At 39.8% G+C, this 15,221-nt stretch overlaps 1 protein-coding gene across 2 annotated transcripts in view; it reads right to left on the bottom strand.

Moving 5' to 3' along the window:
- IQCM (IQ motif containing M) overlaps positions 1-15,221 on the bottom strand; it is a 472,445-nt gene that overhangs the window by 325,892 nt on the left and 131,332 nt on the right. The window lies entirely within an intron of this gene.

Here is a 15,221-nt window from a genome sequence, read left to right as displayed (position 1 = left end):
ATTCTGATCAGTATACACAAACACACACATCCTAACACATCTTAATTTTGCATGTATTTCCTCCATTTTAGTCAGTTTCTGCCCTCTATCAAAAAGGAAAACTCTCTAGGAGAGGCAACATATAAGTGATATATTTCATTCACAAAACAATATGAAGAAATGAATTTCTTTAATGGAAGCAATGCCAATAATGAGCAGACCACAGAGAATCTGAAAATATTATCTGAGAAGATGATAGCAAAGAGAAGGTCACACACATCATACTTTACTTGAGAACTTTTATAAATTCAGAGGGACATAAAAGGGCAGCATAACAGTTATTGAGATGCGTAAGCCCCCACATTGCTTATGAAGCTTTGTTTACTAATTTGAAGTATTCTTTAATTCATTAGCACTATTCCTATTCCACCCACTTGCTTCAATGCACTTCAACAGCAAATATTCTCACTATTTTAGATGACAAAGCGTCTCTTTCCAATCTCTTTTTAAAATGTATAAACTCTTCTGGGGCAAGGACAATATCTTACTTGGAATTGCTCTATGATTCTGGTTCATTAGTAATATGATTAAAGTCACTATGTAAACACTGATAAACTATAATTTGCCTCATGAGGTTAAATCTCACAAGGAAAAGAGAATCTTCCTGATTACAGAGGAGCACAGCTAAATATGAAACTCAATGCTGTATGACTTATTTTTCTAAAAGATTCCAGAGCATTTCAAATATTTTATCTTGTCTACCCACAAAACAGATCCATGTAATCGAGAAGTCATACATTATTTTATTCAGTATACAGGTATCACACTGGAAAATACAGCTATAACTTTTCCACTTCAGGAAGCAGTAAAGCCTCCACTAAAATCCTCAAGGTGATCATTCACACACTGATCTATGCTAATGACTCCTCCTAAGAAGCCAGGCACAGAAGGTGACATGCAACAAATTCCAGTTTATTCCACAAAGTCAGTTGAAAGTTATAAGCTGATAGTTTGAAGAAGACCGAAGTCATACATCAGACTAAGTCTTCACAAACCCTTCATAGAGCCAATAAGCTTCAAAGGTAATGCCACAGGGAAGTGAAGATTCTGAATTCTAGGGTGTGTATATGAAATAGAGACAGCATAAGAGTAGGCTGTACGTTAATATGTGAAAAAATATTAATTTTCTCAGTACCATCAGCCAGGAGGATAGAATGAAATACTTTGAGATTAAACAAATGTAGGCTAAATGCAATAATATTTGGAAAGAAGTCAAAATGGTCCCATCAACTTCTGTGCATGTGCTTAGTCACACAGTCATGTCCAACTCCTTGCAACCCATAGATTTCAGCCTGCCAGGCTCCTCTGTCCATGGGTTCTCCAGGCAAGAATACTGTAGTGGGTTGCCATGCCCTCCTCCAGGAGACATTCCCAACCGAGGGATAGAACCCAGGTCTCCCATGTTGCAGGCAGATTCTTTACTGGCTGTGCTACCAGGGAAGTTCCCGATCAGGTTAACAAAGAATTATTAGCTAATTGTTAGTTGCTTAGTCGTATCAAACTCTTTGTGACCCCAATGACTATAGCCCTCCAGGCTCCTCAGTCCATGGAGTTCTCCAGGCAAGAATATTGGAGAGGGTAGTCATTCCCTTCTTTAAGGGATCTTCCCAACTCAGGGATCGAACCCTGATCTCCTGCATTGCAGGCAGATTCTTTACTGTCTGAGCCACCGGGGAAGCCCATTATTAGCTAAACAGCAGCTAAATCTGAACATTTAAAAAAACTGTCAAATATCCGTACCAATGTCTTCCTGTCTTTACAGTTCCTCAGTAGTAATCTAGGCCTTTGAAAAATGTCTATACTACTAGTTCCTGTTATTTTGTTGATTTCTTCACATCTCATCTCCCTATCTAGACTTGCGAGTCTTTCACTTGGTTTGTATTTTCCATAACATTGAACACAACACTGCACCCCAAGAATAAGTTCAGTGCTCCTGGGCTGACTTGGAATTGGCTGAAACGCCCATCAGCAAACTGTTAAGAGTGAAAGGTCCCATCTGATACAAACATCTGATTCAATGAAGAGCCTTTAAAAGGGGACTTTTAAAATTCTATTTTTTTTTTTCAGGACCAACTATTTTTCACCAGATCATCTTCTCTCTCTTGATATTTATCTTGATGTGTATAATGGTAATAGATTTCAAATATGTATCAGTTGGGGGTGGCTTTTTATTTCATTTCCCATTTTCATTCAAATTCACGTAGTTAACAATAAGCCAAGTATTTACACAGGTGAGAGATACTATTAAAATCTAATAAGCATAATTATTTTAGAAACCTAAATTACCTAGATGACTCACAGAAAACTGACAAGATTGCATCCAGTGATATAACCAAGAGAATGAGGAAATAAAACAGGAAATAGGGAGGAAGGAAGAAAGAAATCTCTAACTAGTTAAAACATTTACCATTTTTCTATGATCTTTGCAGTGACAAGCATTTCCTTCACATTGCAAATGGATAGATTTGTCCCCAGGGGCTTCCCTGGTGGCTCAGTGGTAAAGAATCTACCTGCTGTGCAGGTGACATGAGCTCAATCCCTGGGTTGGAAAGATCCCCTGGAGGAGGTCGTGGCAATCCACTCTAGTATTCTTCCCTGGTGAATTCCATGGACAAAGGAGCCTGGTGGGCTACAGTCCATAGCGTTGCACAGAGTCAGAAATAACTAAAGAGACCAAGCAGCAGACTTGTCCAAACTGTCCAAATATCAGTACACAATCCAAAGACAATAGGAGTTTAAACTTTTCAATTATACTGTTTCAGTCAACCAAGAAACCAAATGTCCGTAAGAAATAATCAATGCAACTGCCTCCAACAGAGCCAAAGTCCAGATGCAAGCGCAATGTATCTTTATGAGGATGTGACCGAGCCCAAGACACTAGTGGGTTCAGTGGTCCTGTGCCCTTAGAGCCTTTTTTATGCAAAGCCCGTTCTGTTTCCCTTTTATCAATTCCTTTCTATCAATTAATTCTTTGAGTTAATTGCACATGCAGTTTTAATCTGTAGGTAATTACAATCAATTAATAGTTAGGAGACAGAATTAGCAGTTCTTAGTTTGATTATCTATATAATTAAAAGGGGTGGTAAACTAGAGTTGACAAATAGCATCTTAATCAGTTGAATAATCAAAACCTAGAAGCTTGCTTGGGCAGCTGAATTCCATCTATTGCATTAGTTCAAATTTTAGAATTAATGACAGAAATGTCCATTTAAATCAATTTATATTGTCAATTTATAGTCAAAAATGAATATATTCTAATATTACTTATTTACCTTCTTTTATTTATAATGAACTGCTTCCAAAAGAATTCAGCAAAAATAAAGATCCAACAAACTAACTTATTTATAATCTACTGTATATCCATGGCTCCCAAGTTGTATGTTATAAAACATCTAAGGAATATGACTAACTCCTTTTGTACTAAGTTCTACTTAACAGTTCTATTTAAGTGTGCTGAGAGATAGCAAATACAACATAGTTTTCATCTTTTTTTTTTGGCTATCTAATGGAAATAGCTGTTTGTAGATACAGAGGAAATAACAAGATGTAAGATAAGCTTCAGGTAATTTAGAAAAATATATTAGAACTTCGTTGTGATTAGGATATAATATAATGGAACAGTATCATCACTATTGCATAATATCTTTCTGAATTATCAAGTATTTGAAGAAGATTGGCAGATACTTCCAAGTTTATAGTAAATAAAAATAGTCAAAAAGAATCATGATTTCTGGTTCAATATGGTTTGTTACCTTTGACTGAGGCAGCCCCTTTTATAGTCCAAAATAAAATACTATAATAAAAAAGACAAAAATTTCAAGGTTACAAAAATTAAATTTAACCATTCACCTAGTGTCAGCCGAGAAAAATTTTTTCATAATTAGGATAATGGAAGGGAATTGAGGAAAGCAAACAGTGATCTTTACATTATAATAACCCCCTAGCGGGAGACCCCGGTTCAATCCCTGGGTTGCAAAGATCTCCTGGAGAAGGAAATGGCAACCCATTCCAGTATTCTTGCCTGGAAAATCCCATAGATGGAGGAACCTGGTAGGCTACAGTCCATGGGGTCGCAAAGAGTTGGACACGACTGAGCGACTTCACTATAGCCCATCTGAAAGCCATTAGAAAGAGGTTTAAGACCACCTAAAAAAATGAACAGAACAAACCACCATTTCTCTAAAATGTGGGTGTACCTATTGAGGACCACTGTCCTCTCCATACCCCATCCATCACAATCCACTTGACACCACTAGGAATGAAGTAATCCTGATGCTAAGATTTGATACAGTTCTATTTTAAGAAAAGAACTCTGTGCAGAGGGTGAGACAGGCAGGTCTCGATAACAATGTACAGTGGGGATTGAAATTTTCATGTGCTGAACAGCTAAAAAGAATAAAGAACAAAGGAGTGGAATAGGACAGGCTCCACGGTGGCAGAACCAAAATATATTCTAGATGGGTAAGTGGATACTGACACCTGCTCATCAAGTATAGAACTAAAAATAGTGACCAACACACATAGTGAACATGGAGCAGAGCTGAGATAAATCCACCATGTTCTCCATGTGTAATCACTCACTTTGCATAGATCTGTTTCTGCTTATTCAGGGTAGAGTAAACACACCAGGGCCTACATTAATCATGGCAATGATAGTTAACATTTAATGAGGGCCTAGTTTGCTCAACACTTAAGATATATTGTATATGTGTGTGCTCACTCAGTTGTATCTGACTCTTTGTGACCCCAGGGACTGTAGCCCGCCTAGCTCCTCTTTCCATGGAATTTTTCAGGCAAGAATCCTGGAGTGGGTTGCCATTTCCTCCTCCAGGGGATCTTCCTGACCCAGGGAATGAACCCATGTCTCTTACAGCTCCTGCATCGGCAAGCAGGTTCTTTACCACTGTGCCACCTGGGAAGCCCTGAACATACATTACCTGATCTATCCGCAAAATTAACCCACAAACTCCGTGGTGAGTTTATTCCAGCTTAACAGCAAAGAAAATTAATTAAGTCATTTGTCCAAGTTCAGACAATTGCTAAGTGGTTGTGTGAACCCAGGCCATTCCAAACTTGAAGCCCACGTGACTGTGACACAAAGGGGAAGGTTCCCTGTAGTAGACTGAACAATGGCCCCAAAGATATCATATCCTTATCCTTAGCTCATATGATTTAAAGGGTTTTATGGGTAAGATTAAGAATCCTAAGAAGGGAAGATTATCCTGGATTATCCTGAAGACTACACGCTAGTATCCTTACAAGGGGGGTTAAGTGTGGATGTGACTAGAAGGTGCCGGGAGCCAGCAAGGGAAATCCTACCCATGGCAAAGGTCAATTGGGGAAGAGGCCTGACGGGCAAAGGCTAATCAGGACTCGAGGAGCCCCCTGGACTTACCCGAGCATCTACCCCAAAGAAAACCGGAGTCTGACTGCCTTACTATCTTACACCTCTTACCAAGTCCTCTAATACTTACAGGGACTTCCCCCCAACCACCTTTCTCTGAAAACATTAATTCAGAGCTGTAGTTAAAAAGTTCTCCTCGGCTTAATAGGAGTGTTCCAATCCAAGCCCCTCTGATAGCTTTCTAACTTGTCTGACAAGTTTGTCCGGGCTCTTACAACTACGAATGTGACTGTTTACAGCCTCCCAGTCATGCAAAGACAGAAAGCCTAATATTCTAAAACACAGGAATTTGTTGAAGAAGTTAAAATCATTAGAATAGTACTAAAAACGATTTCATTGTTGAATCAATGCTTGCTGCAAAGTTTCCATATTTTCTATCTATTGTATCCTTGGAAATATATTAATCACATATAGAGAAAATAAGTAGTAGCCTTTGATTTAACCACATCAGATCTTAAGTTACTAAATTCTTTTCTTGTAGCTCACTACACCCTTGCCTTATAGGAATGTAACCTTGTCATGTGTCTTTGGAGAATAACGCCTGACTTGAGGAAAATCACCTTGAAAGAATATAAGCCTTTTTCTAGCTGACTAACCTTTGTTAGGAGAGAGGGCCAAAAACTGTCAGCAGACCTCCTGGCTAGAAGATGATGTAAACCACCTAAAACTTTTGTATATCATGAGACATACAAAAATAAGCCCTGATCCTGATGAGGGTCAAGATTGCTGACCCCGCATGATTTTGGCATGACTCTATACCTCCCTTTCTCTATTTTTTATGTGTACAACTTAGGGTATAAAAGCAGCACTGGAAAATAAAGTTTTGGGCCTTGCTCACTGAAGCTTGGTCTCCCCGTGTCGTTTTTTCTCCTTTACTCTATTCTCCTTTTTCTGGTTGAGATCCTTGAAGCGCTGGGCCCTCTGCGTTTACTTATCTGCCTGGGCTTCTAAGACCCACTCTAGGGGGTGCCCTGATGGGGTGCCTCCAGTGATTCGAGAGGGCGCCTGCAGCCTATGTAAACAGGGCAAACCCCATGCTGGGGTTTTACTGGTTTTCTGCGTAAACCAAGGAATCATCAGCCTCTCTCTCTCTCTTGCTGACGCCGACGCTGTTCATCCCGTGGATACCCTGGGTCCATATCGAGACAGGTCCCCGATAAGAAGGGGAAGAGGAAATATGATGACAGAGGCAAGAAACCAGAGTGATCTGAGAAAGAGGTCATGAGCCAGGAAATGCAAGCAGCCTTTAGAAAGGCAAAGTAGATTCTCCCCTAGGGTCCTCAAAGTCTTTACTGAGTCCAGACTCTTGATACCTGGACTTAGTCCAATGCAATTAATTTTGGATTTCTAGCCTCTAAAACTATTAGAGAATAAATTTGTATTGGTTCAAGCTAGCAAGTTTTGGAAAGATATAAGCGTCTGAATGCAGAGTTCCAAAGAATAGCAAGGAGAGATAAGAAAGCCTTCCTCAGTGATCAATGCAAAGAAATAGAGGAAAACAACAGAATAGGAAAAACAAGAGACCTCTTCAAGAAAATTAGAGATTCCAAGGGAACATTTCATGCAAAGATGGGCTCGATAAAGGACAGAAATGGTATGGACCTAACAGAAGCAGAAGATATTAAGAAGAGGTGGCAGGAATACACAGAAGAACTGTACAAAAAAGATCTTCACCACCAAGAGAGTCACGATAACGTGATCACTGACCTAGAGCCAGACATCTTGGAATGTGAAGTCAAGTGGGCCTTAGAAGGCATCACTACAAACAAAGCTAGTAGAGGTGATGGAATTCCAGTTGAGCTATTTCAAGTCTTGAAAGATGATGCTGTGAAAGTGCTGCACTCAATATGCCAGCAGATTTGGAAAACTCAGCAGTGGCCACAGGACTGGAAGAGGTCAGTCTTCATTCCAATCCCAAAGAAAGGGAATGCCAAAGAATGCTCAAACTACCGCACAGTTGCACTCATCTCACACGCTAGTAAAGTCATGCTCAAAATTCTCCAAGCCAGGCTTCAGCAGTATGTAAACCGTGAACTCCCAGATGTTCAAGCAGGTTTTAGAAAAGGCAGAGGCACCAGAGATCAAATTGCCAACATCCGCTGGATCATGGAGAAAGCAAGAGAGTTCCAGAAAAACATCTATTTCTGCTTCATTGACTATGTCAAAGCCTTTGACTGTGTCGATCACAATAAACTGTGGAACATTCTGAAAGAGATGGGAATACCAGACCACCTGACCTGCCTCTTGAGAAACCTGTATGCAGGTCAGGAAGCAACAGTTAGAACTGGATATGGAACAACAGACTGGTTCCAAATAGGAAAAGGTGTACGTCAAGGTTGTATATTGTCACCTTGCTTATTTAACTTATATGCAGAGTACATCATGAGGAACGCTGGGCTGGAAGAAGCACAAGCTGGAATCAAGATTGCCGGGAGAAATATCAATAACCTCAGATATGCAGATGACACTACCCTTATGGCAGAAAGTGAAGAGGAACTCAAAAGCCTCTTGATGAAAGTGAAAGAGGAGAGTGAAAAGGTTGGCTTGAAGCTCAACATTCAGAAAACAAAGATCATGGCATCTGGTCCCATCACTTCATGGGAAATAGATGGAAAAACAGTGGAGACAGTGTCAGACTTTGTTTTTTTGGGCTCCAAAATCACTGCAGGTGCTGATTGCAGCCATGAAATTAAAAGACGCCTGCTCCTTGGAAGGAAACTTATGACCAACCTTGATAGTATATTAAAAAGCAGAGACATTACTTTGCCAACCAAGGTCCGTCTAGTCAAGGCTATGGTTTTTCCCGTGGTCATGTATGGATGTGAGAGTTGGACTGTGAAGAAGGCTGATCGCCGAAGAATCGATGCTTTTGAACTGTGGTGTTGGAGAAGACTCTTGAGAGTCCGTTATAGTGCAAGGAGATCCAACCAGTCCATTCTAAAGGAGATCAATCCTGGATGTTCATTGGAAGGACTGATGCTAAAGCTGAAACTGCAATACTTTGGCCACCTCATGCGACGAGTTGACTCACTGGAAAAGACTCTGATGCTGGGAAAGGTTGGGGGCAGGAGGAGAAGGGGACGACGGAGAATGAGATGGCTGGATGGCATCACCGACTCTGTGGACATGAGTTTGAGTGAACTCCAGGAGTTGGTGATGGACAGGGAGGCCTGGCGTGCTGTGATTCATGGGGTCGCGGAGAGTCAGACACGACTGAGCGACTGAACTGAACTGAACTGAACTGAACTAAGCAAGTTTTGGTAAATTGTTAAAGGAGCCTTGGAAAACTAATGCAGTCTACAATTCTGAAAATCTAGTAAAATATTTCACAAGACTGAGAAGAAAATTTTAGAAAAGTGATGGCATTCCCACTATATTGTACCAAGTCAATTCTTCAAAATAGAGGCCAAAACATGGGGATGCATGTATCTTTCTGAATTAGTGTTTTATACACCAATTGGATAAACACTAAGGAGAAGCAGAATTGCTGAGTAATGAAATTGTTCTATTTCTAGTGGTTTTTGTGTGTGTGTGTGTGTGTTTTTAAGTAATTATTTTTTATTGGAGGCAAATAATTTTACAATATTATATTGGTTAGTTTTACCATATATTGACATGAATTCACCCCGGGTTTACATAAGTTCCCCCTCCTGAACCCCCCTCCCACCTCCCTCCTCCCTTTATCCTCCCTGTGAGTCATCCCCGCATGCCAGCCCCGAGCATCCTATAACATGCATTGATCCTGAACTAGTGATTCATTTCACATATGACAACATACGTGTTTCAATGCCATTCTCCCAAATCATCCCACCCTCACCCTCTCCCACAGAGTCCCAAAGACAGTTCGATACATCTGTGTCTCTTTTGCTGTCTCGTATACAGGGTTATCATTTGCATCTTTCTAAATTCCATATATATGTGTTAGTATACTGTATTGGTGTTTTTCTTTCTGGCTTACTTCACTCTGTATAATAGGCTCCAGTTTCATCCACCTCATTAGAACTGATTCAAATGCATTCTTTTTAATGGCTGAATAATACTCCATTGTGTATACGTACCAGAGCTTTCTTATCCATTCATCTGCAGATGGACATCTAGGTTGCTTCCATGTCCTGGCTATTATAAACAGTGCTGCAATGAACACTGGAGTACATGTGTCTCTTTCAATTCTGGTTTCCTCGGTGTATATGCCCAGGAGTGCGATTGCTGGATCATATGGCAGTTCTAGTTCAAGTTTTTTGAGGAATCTCCACACTGTTCTCCATAATGGCTGTACTAGTTTCCATTCCCACCAACAGTGTAAGAGGGTTCCTTTCTCTCCACATCCTCTCCAGCATTTATTGCATGTGGATTTTTGGATAGCAGCCATTCTGACTGGTGTGAAATGGTATCTCATTGTGGTTTTGATTTGCATTTCTCTGATTATGAGGGATGTTGAACATTTTTTCATGTGTTTGTTAGCCATCTGTATGTCTTCTTTGGAGAAATGTCTGTTTAGTTCTTTGGCCCATTTTTTGATTGGGTCATTTATTTTTCTGGAATTGAGCTGCAGGAGCTGCTTGTATATTTTGGAGATTAATCCTTTATCAGTTGCTTCATTTGCTATTATTTTCTCCCATTCTTAAGGCTGTCTTTTCACCTTACTTATAGTTTCCTTTGCTCTGCAGAAGCTTTTGATTTTAATTAGGTCCCATTTGTTTATTTTTGCTTTTATTTCCAATATTCTGGGAGGTGGGTCATGGAGGATCCTGCTGTGATTCATGTCGGAGAGTGTTTTGCCTACATTCTCCTCTAGGATTTTTATAGATTCTGGTCTTACATTTAGCTCTCTAATCCATTTTGAGTTTATTTTGGTGTATAGTGTTAGGAAGTGTTCTAGTTTCATTCTTTTACAAGTGGCTGACCAGTTTTCCCAGCACCACTTGTTAAAGAGACTGTCTTTTCTCCATTTTATATTCTTGCCTCCTTTGTCAAAGATAAGGTGTCCATAGGTGCGTGGATTTATCTCTGGGCTTTCTATTTTGTTCCATTGATCTATATTTCTGTCTTTATGCTATTACCATACTGTCTTGATGACTGTGGCTTTGTAGTAGAGCCTGAAGTCCGGCAGGTTATTTCCCCCAGTTCCATTTTTCTTCCTCAAGATTGCTTTGGCTATTCGAGGTTTTTTGTATTTCCATACAAATTGTGAGATTATTTGTTCTAGTTCTGTGAAAAATATCCTTGGTAGCTTGATAGGGATTGCATTGAATGTATAAATTACTTTGGGTAGTATACTCATTTTTACAATATTTATTCTTCCAATTCATGAACATGGTATATTTCTCCATCTATTAGTGTCCTCTTTGATTACTTTCACTAGTGTTTTATAGTTTTCTACGTACAAGTCTTTTGTTTCCTTAGGTAGATATATTCCTAAGTATTTAATTCTTTTCGTTGCAACAGTGAATGGAATAGTTTCCTTAATTTCTCTTTCTATTTTCTCATTATTAGTGTATAGGAATGCAAGGGATTTCTGTGTGTTGATTTTATATCCTGCAACTTTACTGTAATCATTGATTAGCTCTTGTAGTTTTCTGGTAGAGTCTCTAGGGTTTTCTGTGTAGAGGATCATGTCATCAGCGAACAATGAAAGTTTTACTTCTTCTTTTCCAATTTGGATTCCTTTTATGTCTTTTTCTGCTCTAATTGCTGTGGCCAAAACTTCCAGAATTATGTTGAATAGTAGTGGGGAGAGTGGGCACCCTTGTCTTGTTCCTGACTTTAGGGGAAATGCTTTCAGTTTTTCACCATTGAGGATAATGTTTGCTGTGGGTTTGTCATATATAGCTTTTATTATGTTGAGATATGTCCCTTCTATTCCCACTTTCTGGAGGGTTTTTATCATGAGCGGATGTTGAATTTTGTCGAAGGCTTTCTCTGCATCTATTGAGATAATCATATGATTTTTATTTTTCAGTTTGTTAATGTGGTGTATTACGTTGATTGATTTGCGGATATTGAAGAATCCTTGCATTCTTGGGATAAAGCCCACTTGGTCATGATGTATGATCTTCTTAATGTGTTATTGGATTCTGATTGCTAGAATTTTGTTAAGGATTTTTGCATCTATGTTCATCAGTGATATTGGCCTGTAGTTTTCTTTTTTTGTGGGATCTTTACCAGGTTTTGCGATTAGGGTGATGGTAGCCTCATAGAATGAGTTTGGAAGTTTCCCTTCCTCAGCAATTTTCTGGAAGAGTTTGAGTAGAATAGGTGTTAGCTCTTCTCTAAATTTTTGGTAGAATTCGGCTGTGAAGCCGTCTGGACCTGGGCTTTTGTTTGCTGGAAGATTCTTGATTACAGCCTCTAGTTCCGTGCTTGTGATGGGTCTGTTCAGATTTTCTATTTCTTCCTGGTTCAGTTTTGGAAAGTTGTACTTCTCTAGGAATTTGTCCATTTCTTCCAGGTTATTCATTTTATTGCCATATAATTGGTGATAGTGTTCTCTAATAATCCTTTGTATTTCTGTGTTGTCAGTTGTGATCTCTCCATTTTCATTTCTAATTTTATTGATTTGGTTCTTCTCCCTTTGTTTCTTGACGAGTAATGCTAGTGGTTTGTCAATTTTATTTACCTTCTCAAAGAACCAGCTTTTGGCTTTGTTGATTTTTGCTATGGTCTCTTTAGTTTCTTTTGCATTTATCTCTGCCCTAATTTTTATGATTTCTTTCCTTCTACTGACCCTGGGGTTCTTCATTTCTTCCTTTTCTAGTTTCTTTAGATGTAGAGTTAGGTTATTTAGTTGACTTTTTTTTGTTTCTTCAGGTGTGCCTGTATTGTTATGAACTTCCCCCTTAGCACTGCTTTTACAGTGTCCCAGAGGTTTTGGGTTGTTGTGTTTTCATTTTCTTTCATTTCTATGCATATTTTGATTTCTCTTTTGATTTCTTCTATGATTTGTTCATTATTCAGCAGCGTGTTGTTCAGCCTCCATATGTTGGCATTTTTAATAGTTTTTCGCCCATAATTGAGATCTAATCTTACTGCATTGTGGTCAAAAAAGATGCTTGGAATGATCTCAATTTTTTTGAATTTACCAAGGCTAGATTTATGGCCCAGGATGTGATCTATCCTGCAAAAGGTTCCGTGTGCGCTTGAGAAAAAGGTGAAATTCATTGTTTTGGGGTGAAATGTCCTAAAGATATCTATTAGGTCTAACTGGTCTATTGTATCATTTAAAGTTTGTGTTTCCTTGTCAATTTTCTGTTTAGTTGATCTATCCATAGATGTAAATGGGGTATTAAAATCTCCCACTATTATTGCATTGTTGTTTATTTCCCCTTTCATACTTGTTAGTAATTGTCTTACATATTGCGGTGCTCCTATGTTGGGTGCACAAATATTTATAATTGTTATATCTTCATCTTGGATTGATCCTTTGATCATTATGTAGTTTCCTTCTTTGTCTCTTTTCACAGCCTTTGTTTTAAAGTCTATTTTATCTGATATGAGTATTGCTACTCCTGCTTTCTTTTGGTCTCTATTTGCATGGAATATCTTTTTCCAGCACTTCACTTTCAGTCTGTTTGTGTCCCTTGTTTTGAGGTGGGTCTCTTGCAGCAACATATATGGGGGTCTTGTTTTTGTATCCATTCAGCCAGCCTTTGTCTTTTGGTTGGGGCATTCAACCCGTTTACATTTAAGGTAATTATTGATAAGTACGATCCCATAGCCATTTTATTTATTGCTTTGGGTTCAAGTTTATACACCCTTTCTGTTTCCTGTCTAGAAAAGATCCTTTAGCATTTGTTGGAGAGCTGGTTTGGTAATGCTGAATTCTCTCAGCTTTTGCTTGTCTGTAAAGCTTTTGATTTCTCCTTCATATTTGAATGAGATCCTTGCTGGGTACAGTAGTCTGGGCTGTAGGTTATTTTCTTCATCACTTTAAGTATGTCTTGCCATTCCCTCCTGGCCTGAAGAGTTTCTGTTGAAAGATCGGCTGTTATCCTTATGGGAATCCCCTTGTGTGTTATTTGCTGTTTTTCCCTTGCTGCTTTTAATATTTGTTCTTTGTGTTTGATCTTTGTTAATTTGATTAATATGTGTCTTGGAGTATTTCGCATTGGGTTTATCCTGTTGGGGACTCTCTGGGTTTCTTGGACTTGGGTGATTCTTTCTTTCCCTATTTTAGGGACGTTTTCAACTATTATCTCCTCAAGTATTCTCTCATGGTCTTTCTTTTTGTCTTCTTCTTCTGGGATTCCTATGATTCGAATGTTGGAGCATTTAACATTGTCCCAGAGGTCTCTAATATTGTTCTCATTTCTTTTGTTTTTCTTTTTTCTTCTCTGTTTCATTTATTTCTACAATTCTATCTTCTAGCTCACTTATCCTGTCTTCTGCCTCTGTTATTCTACTGTTTGTTCCCTCCAGAGTGTTTCTGATCTCATCTATTGTATTATTCATTGTATATTGACTCTTTTTTATTTCCTCTAAGTCCTTATTAAACCTTTCTTCCATCTTCTCAATCCTTTTCTCCAGGTTATTTATCTGTAACTCCATTTGCTTTCAAGATTTTGAATCATTTTCACCACCAAAATTCGAAATTCTTTATCAGGTAGATTCCCTATATCTTCCTCTTTTGTTTGTGTTGGTGGGCATTTATCTTGTTCCTTTACTTGCTGGGTATTTCTCTTCCTCTTCACCTTGCTTATATTGCTTTGCTTGGGGTGTCCTTTCCCTCTTCTGGCCGTTTGTGGAGTTCTCTTTATTACGTAGTTTCCTCGCTGTGTGTGGGGTTGGACAGGTGACTTGTCAAGGTTCCCTGGTTATGGAAGCTCGTGTCGGTGTTCTGGTGGGTGGAGCTGGATTTCTTCTCTCTGGAGTGCAATGAAGTGTCCAGTAATGAGTTATGAGATGTCAGTGGGTTTGGAGAGACTTTGGGCAGCCTGTATATTGAAGCTCAGGGCTAGTTTCCTGTGTTACTGGAGAATTTGCGTGGTATGTCTTGCTCTGGAACTTGTTGACCCTTGGGTGGTGCTTGTTTTAGTGTAGGTATGGAGATGTTTGATGAGCTCCTATTGATTAATGTTCCCTGGAGTCAGGACTTCTCTGGTGTTCTCAGGATTCGGGCTTAAGCCTCTTGCCTCTGGATTTTGGTCTTATTCTTAGAGTAGCCTCTAGACATCTCTATCTGTAGTTTCCAAGGTGGTTCCCTCTGTTTTAGCTTCTGTTTGCTGGTCTCTTCAGTGTCTAATTTCCGCCCTGATACTAGGGGGTGGGTGGACACTTTTTAAAGTTCAGTTGTTCAGTCCTGTTCTGGGAAGGGAGGAACGCTGCAGACGAATATCTCTGGCGTCTGTGGGGAGTGCTCGCAGCATCTCGGTCACACTGGGTTTGGCCCTGCTCGTAGCGCATGTGTTGTCCCAGTCTATACTGCACAGGCTCTAGGTTGCTCTGCCGGGAACTGTCCGAGGCCGGCGCCGAGTTGTATGTACTTCCCAGGTCTGAGCGGCTCAAGTTCAGGTTCTCAGTTACTCCACAAAGGTGCAGACTTGGTTGGGCCTGCGTTTTGTGCCTTCACTGATCCGAGCAGCTCAGGGGACCAGGTGTTTGGTGAGCGCAGTCTCTGCAACTTATCGCCTCCCCAGTCCCCGCCACTCAGTTTTCTGGGTGTACAACCGGCGCACCTTCTCAGGGGGATATCGACCGGCTGAGCCCAAGAAGCCCTGATTAGCAACAAGCCTGCCTGCAGTTTGTATCGGATGCCTTTCTGGGGCCGCGGTTGCCCTCCCCC

The sequence above is a fragment of the Moschus berezovskii genome, chromosome 19 (assembly GCF_049115385.1).
Source record: "Moschus berezovskii isolate FMDL1 chromosome 19, NW_MosBer_1.0, whole genome shotgun sequence".
NCBI classification, from domain to species: Eukaryota; Metazoa; Chordata; class Mammalia; order Artiodactyla; family Moschidae; genus Moschus; species Moschus berezovskii.
The sequence above is the reverse complement of the archived record's forward strand: the minus strand, read 5'-3'. Positions and strand labels throughout refer to the sequence as shown.